Source organism: Nerophis lumbriciformis, linkage group LG09 (assembly GCF_033978685.3).
Source record: "Nerophis lumbriciformis linkage group LG09, RoL_Nlum_v2.1, whole genome shotgun sequence".
Classification (NCBI taxonomy): Eukaryota; Metazoa; Chordata; class Actinopteri; order Syngnathiformes; family Syngnathidae; genus Nerophis; species Nerophis lumbriciformis.
In genome coordinates this window covers 36,764,198-36,773,489 of record NC_084556.2, presented here as the reverse complement: position 1 = coordinate 36,773,489, position 9,292 = coordinate 36,764,198, and the positions used below count along the sequence as shown (strand labels likewise).

General features: G+C 43.5%; 1 long non-coding RNA gene across 1 annotated transcript; it reads right to left on the bottom strand.

The window, feature by feature from the left end:
• Nucleotides 1-5,255: 5,255 nt before the first annotated feature.
• On the bottom strand, nucleotides 5,256-5,735 carry LOC133607087 (uncharacterized). The gene is made up of 3 exons (XR_009815373.1): nucleotides 5,670-5,735; nucleotides 5,431-5,518; nucleotides 5,256-5,295 (listed from the first exon to the last, which is right to left on the bottom strand). It is a non-coding gene; the product is annotated as an uncharacterized lncRNA (long non-coding RNA).
• Nucleotides 5,736-9,292: the final 3,557 nt, after the last annotated feature.

Here is a 9,292-nt window from a genome sequence, read left to right as displayed (position 1 = left end):
CTCCAAAGACTCGCACCTGGGGATAGGTTGATTGGCAACACTAAATTGGCCCTAGTGTGTGAATGTGAGTGTGAATGTTGTCTATCTGTGTTGGCCCTGTGATGAGGTGGCAACTTGTCCATGGTGTACCCCGCCTTCTGCTCGAATGCAGCTGAGATAGGCTCCAGCGCCCCCCGTGACCACATAAGGGACAAGCGGTAGAAAATGGATGGCTAGATGATAACGTTCATTATTTCCCATTTAAGTATTATCTTGATGTTACAAACCCCGTTTCCATATGAGTTGGGAAATTGTGTTAGATGTACATATAAACAGAATACAATGATTTGCAAATCATTTTCAACCCATATTCAGTTAAATATGCTACAAAGACAACATATTTGATGTTCAAACTGATATACTTTTTTTTTTTTTTGCAAATAATCAATACATTTAGAATTTGATGCCAGCAACACGTGACAAAGAAGTTGGGAAAGGTGGCAATAAATACTGATAAAGTTGAGGAATGCTCATCAAACACTTATTTGGAACATCCCACAGGTGTGCAGGCTAATTGGGAACAGGTGGGTGCCATGATTGGGTATAAAAACAGCTTCCCAAAAAATCCACAGTCTTTCACAAGAAAGGATGGGGTGAGGTACACCCCTTTGTCCACAACTGCGTGAGCAAATAGTCAAACAGTTTAAGAACAACGTTTCTCAAAGTGCAATTGCAAGAAATTTAAGGATTTCAACATCTACGGTCCATAATATCATCAAAAGGTTCAGAGAATCTGGAGAAAGCACTCCACGTAAGCGGCATGGCCGGAAACCAACACTGAATGACCGTGACCTTCGATCCCTCAGACAGCACTGTATCAAAAACCGACATCAATCTCTAAAATATATCACCACATGGGCTCAGGAACACTTCAGAAAACCACTGTCACTATATACAGTTTGTCGCTACATCTGTAAGTGCAAGTTAAATGATAAATAAATGATAAATGGGTTGTACTTGTATAGCGCTTTTCTACCTTCAAGGTACTCAAAGCGCTTTGACACTACTTCCACATTTACCCATTCACACACACATGGAGGGAGCTGCCATGCAAGGCGCTAACCAGCACCCATCAGGAGCAAGGGTGAAGTGTCTTGCTCAGGACACAACGGACATGACGAGGTTGGTACTAGGTGGGGATTGAACCAGGGACCCTCGGGTTGCGCACGGCCACTCTTCCACTGCGCCACGCCGTCCCTTAAAGCTCTACTATGCAAAGGGAAAGCCATTTATCAACAACATCCAGAAACGCCGCCGGCTTCTCTGGGCCCGAGATCATCTAAGATGGACTGATGCAAAGTGGAAAAGTGTTCTGTGGTCTGACGAGTCCATATTTCAAATTGTTTTTGGAAATATTCGACATCGTGTCATCCGGACCAAAGGGGAAGCGAACCATCCAGACTGTTATCGACGCAAAGTTCAAAAGCCAGCATCTGTGATGGTATGGGGGTGCATTAGTGCCCAAGGCATGGGTAACTTACACATCTGTGAAGGCACCATTAATGCTGAATGGTACATACAGGTTTTGGAACAACATATGCTGCCATCTAAGCGCCGTCTTTTTCATGGACGCCCCTGCTTATTTCAGCAAGACAATGCCAAGCCACATTCAGCACGTGTTACAACATCGTGGCTTCGTAAAAAAAGACTGCGGGTACTTTCCTGGCCCGCCTGCAGTCCAGACCTGTCTCCCATCGAAAATGTGTGGCGCATTATGAAGCGTAAAATACGACAGCGGAGACCCCGGACTGTTGAACGACTGAAGCTCTACAGAAAACAAGAATGGGAAAAAATTCCACTTTCAAAGCTTCAACAATTAGTTTCCTCAGTTCCCAATCCTTTATTGAGTGTTGTTAAAAGAAAAGGTGATGTAACACAGTGGTGAACATGCCCTTTCCCAACTACTTTGGCACGTGTTGCAGCCATGAAATTCTAAGTTAATTATTATTTGCAAAACAAAAATAAAGTTTATGAGTTTGAACATCAAATATCTTGTCTTTGTAGTGCATTCAATTAAATATGAGTTGAAAAGGATTTGTAAATCATTGTATTCCATTTATATTTACATCTAACACAATTTCCCAACTCATATGGAAACAGGCTTTGTATTTGTATTTCTTAAACACATGTTTGCTACAAGTGTTTCAAAAAGCATCAACTCGGCGAGTCTAAATAAAAGAAAGCAAATGTGAGCAAAACCTATAAGGGTTAAGCTTTTACCAAAGGCAACAATCATAAATGAAGCTTTCAGCACATACACAATGTTTACATCTATAGTTATATTTTGATAAAGACGGGGAAAAACACGCTACTTCTAAACGGCGGGTGCAACAACAACAAACATGGCAGTAGACACAAAATTAAATCATGAAATGCAACTTTACCCGAGCAAACATTATGCATATTTATCTGGGAGAGTTTTGATACCAATTTCCTTGACGCAGCCACACACAAAGAAGTTGTAGACCTCCATGCTTTTCCAAGTTTTCATCCGTTTTGTCGTGTAGAATGGCGTCTGGAGCACAATTGTTAGATATGTCTGGGAAGGCGATCGACGTGTAATCCTTGATATCACTCGACAAATCTTTTTTTGATAAAGTATAGGGATCCATTCCATTGGATTTTGTATTTTGTTTTGCTCATATCTGCTTTTTGCAGGAATATTTAAGCCTCTTTTGTACTCAGATAGTTTGCGCAATGCTTGCTGTACACATCAGCCATCTTAGTTTGGTAGACCACCACTGGTTTTCACTTCCGAGATAATCGTAATTAACTCAAAGTCCGAAAGGTTAAAACAGAATTACAACCACCAGTACCAAGAAGTGAACGTGTCAGTAAAGAAAAAGGCAAGAACAGATCAAAAGAAATTCCTTGATGGTCTCGCAGCGCAAGCAGACGATGCAGTAAAGAAAGGAGAACACGGGGAAGTTTATGAGCTCACCAAAATAATTAGTGGGAAGTATAGAGGAGCAAATGATGCACCAATCATTAACACACGTGGCCAGATTCTTACAACAGATACAGAAACAGATGCCCGGTGGGCAGAGCATTTCAGTGAGGTTGTGAAAAGACGAACACCACTAACAGAGGCAGTAACACATAAAGCAGAAGAGGATCTCGACATAAACATTGACTCTCCATCCAAAGATGAAATAATTTCTGTAATTATGTCTTTAGGAAACTGCAAATCTCCTGGACAGGAATCGCTCCCCTGTCAATTCCAAGTAAGATTTATTCGAAGATCATTGTTCAGCATATGACAGACGCAGTAGACCAACAGCTCAGAGGTGAACGAGCAGGGTTTCAACCAAATATTTAAACTGCGCAATATCATGGAGCATTGCACAGAATGGCAGAGACAGATTTGTATCAATTTTGTCGATTTTGAGAAGGCGTTCGACAGCATCCATAGAGAGAGCTCGTGGCGAATACTTCGATCGTATGGGATACCACAGGATATTGTGTTATCTATAAAGAGCTTTAACTCCAACTTTTAATGCAGTGTGAGAAATAGTATAAAGTTTGAAGTTAAGTCAAGAGTTAGACACGGAAGTGTCATGTCTGCGCTTCTCTTCATAATCACCATTGACTGGGTCATGAGGCGAACGTCTGAAGATCACCCGAGAGGTATCAGATGGTCAATTTTCTCCACGTTGGAAGACCTCGGTTTTGCGGATGATTTTGCATTACTCTCACATAAACACCAGCACATGCGAGCAAAGACGACACACTTGTGTGAGTTTGCACAATAAGTTGACCTCAAGATCAATGAAGGCAAAACAGAAGTAATGACTTTAAATAACCTGAATCCTTTAGCAGTACAAGTACATGGAAAATATGGCTACAGAGGAATTCAAGTACCTTGGCAGCATTATCAGATGTGATGGGGGAGCAGAAAATGACATTAGAAACCGCCAAAACATAGCCAACATGTCCTTCAGAATGTTGAACAATGTATGGAAATCACAACTGTATAGTACAAAAACAAAATTGAGACTATACCAGAGCTGTGTCCTCTCCACCTTGCTATATGGCTCGGAGTGCTGGAGAATGACGGAGAAAGACCTCAATAAACTCTCAGTCTTTCATACAAACACCTGAAGAAAGGAGAAAGCAGGGATGACCCACAAACACCTGGCGCAGAACAGCAGAAAGAAAATTGAAAGACCTGAATCATACACAGGATACTATTCAGAAATTGTCCCAGGAACGACAGACGTGCAGGGCATTCGCTGCTGCCCTACATGCCAATGGAGGCATAAAGGGCAATAAGTAAGTAAGTTAAAATTCATTTATACACCCTAGCCTTTAAATAGGCCCCTTTTAAGACCAGTTGATAGAACGGGATGGACCACTGCTCTATGCATCAGTTGGTGACATCTCTGTGCTGCTGACTTGACTACATACAAGAGGATCCACTGCTGGCCTCATTATGAACTGAACTTTCACGTTATTACCTGTATAAACTCGGCATCCATTGCACCGGTCACCCAAGGGGGGGTCTCCACATCTGCGGTCCCTTCCAAGGTTTCTCGTTGTTCCTATTGGTTAGAGGGTTTTTTTGCCCTCATGTGTGCAGCCCTTTGAGACATTTGTGATTAAGGGCTATATAAGTAAACTTTGATTGATTAATTGAAAAAGCAACCAGTTGCGTAATTCGATTGAGGGGTTTATCAAATTACTCAGCCACGTAAAAAAGAGTGCAACTTTAGGTTTTGGAACGCCGATTTAGATATCAAAACACCCTCCCACTGTGGAATTGCATTTATTACTTTCTTCAATGAGGTTATGTTTTTGCCAGCTTGGTGTGGTGTGGAGTGTGGTCTCACCGATGCGCCCTAAAAAAAAACGAAACAAAATCTGCAGAGGATGAAGCAAAAAAAGCAATGAAGTATTATTTGTGGGGGGATTTTAGGACTCAGCAGTGGGTTCAGGGACTATATATTACATATTGGCCTTTAGGAGGGAACTTGCTACTTCCAACTTAGCCTCCAAAACAGCTGCCGCGTCAGTTTTGGTGCTTAAGACACTGTGGTGGTGCAGAAACTCTTCAGCAAACTGCAAAATAACAATGTATGCATTTAGTTACATATAATTGGCTGACAAGGGGAGATGAAACAGTTTTCTACAAACTTCCCTAATTGAAATATTTACCTTCAACACCAACATCTCGCAGCTACTCAGTCTTGCTGATTCTGGTGAGAAACAGTTAGAGCAGTCCACTTGTCTCCTTGGCCTTTCATCTTCAAGAAGTTCCTAATTATTGTTCAAGACGCATTGGCAAGGTATAAAATATTTTCCTCACACAAACTAGACAAAGCTTTAAAATCTGTAAAGGCCATTTTAACATTTGACCTTAGTTTTGACAGTTTAACTTTCACAAGCCGTTACCTCCAATTTCGTAGGATCTTCCACTTGTGGTCCTCGTTTTTCCCAGTGGATCAATTATGGTCAGAGTCCTCTCTGACATGTTGACAACCTGTATATTTTTTTACTCATTAAATGTTATTTTTTTTATCACAACCTGACATATTTACTTTATGAAGATTAATTGGTTGCATCAGGTCAGCAGAAATGCCTAATTAATACATGCCAGAAATTGATCTAAAGAAAATATAACAGGCACTGACCTCTAAGATACAGTGAGCACCTACGTTTACCGGACAAACCCATCGCTCTTCCACAGGAAATGTCCACTGAAAAACAAAGGCCAAGTTATATTTTATTCAGGCTACTGATTGCAATATTGCTAGTTAATAAACATTACTTTAAGAGATTGATATCGTCCAGGAAACAGACTTGCAGCGACCACAGGAATCACTTGATGACTGGGTTTCTGTTTGAAAAAAAACACATGGGTAATACGTAACTGTAATCTAGGGATGATTAAAGATATGCATTCAACATATCATTTTACATCCAGCATTTGCCTAATGTTTCAAGAGAATGAAAATGTATGCATCAATTACCTTTATTGCAAAAACAAACAAAACAATAATTAACAGGGAAAAATCTATTATTCTTTGACAATAGATTTAATTGTAACCGCCTACATCATCAGCCAGCTACTTTGTCCCCCAGTGTACGGAAATATGTTTTGTACAGTTTATAAGGCACGACAACAGCCATCACCTTTCCTCAATCCCCTGCAGCCCATAACATTTTAACTGAAAATTCAACATTGATGTTAATCAGTTGTGTTAATGTTAATCAGTTATTTGTGTTTTAAGCAACGTAAGCCCAATGACGACAGGTCAAAACAAGACCAAACTCCCATCATGCACACACTGGTAGAGGCAAACCAAACGACCAAAGGTCATAACTGTTTTAAATGTCCAACCTTTGTTTTTAAGCAAATAATTAGCTGTAGAACCACATGGCATAAATGCTAAGCACAATACAGTGATTCTACAACAAAAAATATTTAGAAAATAAAAATGGCAACGACAAAAATGTGGTAACAGGACTGAGATTAAACGTGATTTTTGCAGCTTCCCTCAGTCGTATTTTAAAGCATATTCTATGTATTTTTGGCCTAAAGTAAGCAAAAAATGGCCAGATGAACTAAAAATACCAATACTACAGTAGTATTGGACTACCAATGAGACCAAACCAACCAGAGCGTGCTTTTTTAGTATTGTGGCCACTGATTGGCTCAGCCTCATGCAGCACTACGATATTGGAATAAACGAGTGAAAGGTGACTATGTGGGTGTTATTTCATGTCTAGGGTTCTAATAAAGTTGAAAATCATATTTAGCAGGTCATTAACATTTTTTTATGTTCTATCTATGAAAATATTTAATTTATAACTAATAATTACTACTGCGCGGAAATTCAATGTTGCCACAGTCAAGCCCAGAACCAATTAGCATCAATACACACGACATTACTGTATAACATTTTTTAAAGTAAAATAAAACTGAAGTTTAGTTAGTATAAGGAGTAGCACGCATATGTATAAAATAGTACATTTTGTCACGTGGGGGTCGCAGCTAGCTGCGGGGTTGTTCTTCCAACGCAAAATAGACGGCTCCGGACGACAGCGTGAAGGTAGGCTTGGATTTATTGACATTAAACAGTCACTACCACAAAACACAAAGATACAACCAAAAAAAAAGGCAAGTGTGCCTAAAACATATGAAGCTACTAATTAACAAAAACTAGGACATGGACATGGAAACTTACTTTGTCAAAACGAGACATAAACCGGAGTGACATGACGACAATGCAGGCAGGACGAGTGATGAACGCTTAAATAACAGTGACATGATTGGTGACAGGTGTGTGTGAGTCAAAACGTGAAACAGGTGCGTGACGTGACAGGTGAAAACTAATGGTTGCTATGGTGACCAGACAAGGGAGTGAAAAGACAGAAACTAAACAAAACATGACTTAAAACAAAACATGTTAATACAGACATGACAGAGCCCCTCCCTTAAGGACAGATACCAGATGTCCAAGAAAAAAAACTTAACAAAAGTCATTGGAGGGCGGGAGGGGGACATGGCGGTGGGTCGCCAGACCACGTGTCCCCGTATCCACCGGGGCAGAGTTAGGTGGCGGCGGCGAGTGGAACGCCGCTGCAGCAGGCGAGGCGGGCGCCCAGGGAATGGCCACATTCGTGGCCGACTGGGAGGTGGGCGCACTTGGCGTGGCGGGCGACCAGGTAGCGGCCATATCCGTGGCCGACGAGGAGGCAGGCGCGTCGTCATCGTGGCAGGCGTGGCTTGGCGTGGTGAGTCAGGCGGCGAAGCTCGGCGTGGCGCGTCAGGCGGCGAAGCTCGGCGTGGCGTGTCAGGCGGCGAAGCTCGGCGTGGGTCTTGGTATAGGTCTTGGTCTTGGCGTGGGTCTTGGTCTTGGCATGGCAGGTCTTGGTCTTGGAATGGCGGGTCTTGGTCTTGGCATGGCGGGTCTTGGTCTTGGCATGGCGGGTCTTGGTCTTGGCATGGCGGGTCTTGGTCTTGGTCTAGGTCTTGGCATGGCGGGTCTTGGTCTTGGTCTTGGCATGGCGGGTCTTGGTCTTGGTCTTGGCATTGCGGGTCTTTGTCTTGGTATGGCGGGTCTTGGTCTTGGTCTTGGTCTTGGCATGGCGGGTCTTGGTCTTGGCGTGGAGGGTCTTGGTCTTGGACTTGTTGAGCTGGTACCGGAGCTTGGCGTCGTGGAGCTGGTACCGGAGCTTGGCGTCGTGGAGCTGGTACCGGAGCTTGGCGTCGTTGAGCTGGTACCGGAGCTTGGCGTCGTGGAGCTGGTACCGAAGCTTGGCGTCGTGGAGCTGGTACCGGAGCTTGGCGTCGTGGAGCTGGTACCGGAGCTTGGCGTCGTGGAGCTGGTACCGGAGCTTGGCGTCGTGGAGCTACTGGTGCAGGTGGAGGTGGTCTAGCTGGGGGTTGCGGCTTGGCATGGTAAAAGACTGGTGGTGGCGGCCGTGAGGGAGGCTGTGGCTTGACATGGTTAAGCTGAGTCACCCCACCAGTGCAGTTCCCAGCCCTAGCCCCCCCCTCAAGGAGCGGATACCAGACGCGCTCCCTGCGGTCTGGAACTCTCTTTAAGGGTGGGTGGGGGGAGGTATGGAGGGGGGCAGAATCCTCCCCATTAAATTGTCCAGAAAATCTATTCACCACCCCCACTTTAGACTGGGTCTGAAAAAATCTAAATTTAGAAAAAAATTTCTCAAAAGGATTATTTTTTGAAACGAAGTCCTTGGTGGGCGGCTGACAGAGGGCGTAAATAGAATCTAAAAAAAAAAAAAATCTTGGTTTCTGACGTCATCACCAGTGGGCGGGATGACGTCATCAGCACAGGTCTCCTGCGGCGGCAAGGAAAAATGAGCTGCTTGGGGAATCTTGTTGTCCGTGGGAGGGTTTTGGGGGAACGACGCGTCATGCTGGCGAGAAAAAGCCTTTCTGGTTGGCTTCCAGCTTTGCCAGCGCGTCTTCATCACCTCCTCGTGGCCGGTGTGCGGAAGAACGTCTGCTGCCTGCATTCTGTCACGTGGGGGTCGCAGCTAGCTGCGGGGTTGTTCTTCCAACGCAAAATAGACGGCTCCGGACGACAGCGTAAAGGTAGGCTTGGATTTATTGACATTAAACAGTCACTACCACAAAACACAAAGATACAACCAAAAAAAAGGCAAGTGTGCCTAAAACATATGAAGCTACTAATTAACAAAAACTAGGACATGGACATGGAAACTTACTTTGTCAAAACGAGACATAAACCGGAGTGACATGACGACAATGCAGGCAGGACAA